The sequence below is a fragment of the Elephantulus edwardii genome, unplaced genomic scaffold (genome assembly GCF_000299155.1).
Source record: "Elephantulus edwardii isolate Elephantulus edwardi_28Jun2011 unplaced genomic scaffold, EleEdw1.0 scaffold00229, whole genome shotgun sequence".
NCBI classification, from domain to species: Eukaryota; Metazoa; Chordata; class Mammalia; order Macroscelidea; family Macroscelididae; genus Elephantulus; species Elephantulus edwardii.
In genome coordinates, this window is record NW_006399979.1 from 3,191,178 (window position 1) to 3,191,714 (window position 537).

The following is a 537-nucleotide window of genomic DNA, read 5'->3' on the forward strand; positions in this document are numbered from 1 at the left end:
ATCACAACCAAATGGGATTTATAACAGGCAGGCAAGGATGGTTCAACATAAGAAAAACAATCAACGTAATTCATCGTATTAACAAAGTAAATAATAAGAGCCACATAATCCTAACAATTGATGGAGAAAAGACCTTTGACGAAATCCAACACCCTTTCCTGATTAAAAAGTTCAGCAAAGTACGAATAGAAGATAATTTCCTCAACATTGTGAAAAGTATATATGTAAAACCCAGAGCCAATTAACATTCTTAAAGGAGAAAGATTAAAAGCATTCTATTTGCGAACAGGGACCAGACAAGACAGCCCACTGTCACCACTTCTATTTAATATGTATGCAATATAACAATTGTTGTTGTTGTTATGTGCCGTCGAGTCATTTCCGACTCATAGCGACCCTATGCACAACAGCCCTAAACCCTGCTCTGTCCTGCGCCAACCGCACCGCCTCTGACACACCCATCCGATTACCCCAGTCACCGAATCAATCCATCTCAAAGAGGGTCTTCCCCTCCTGCGCTATCCCTCCACCCTCCCA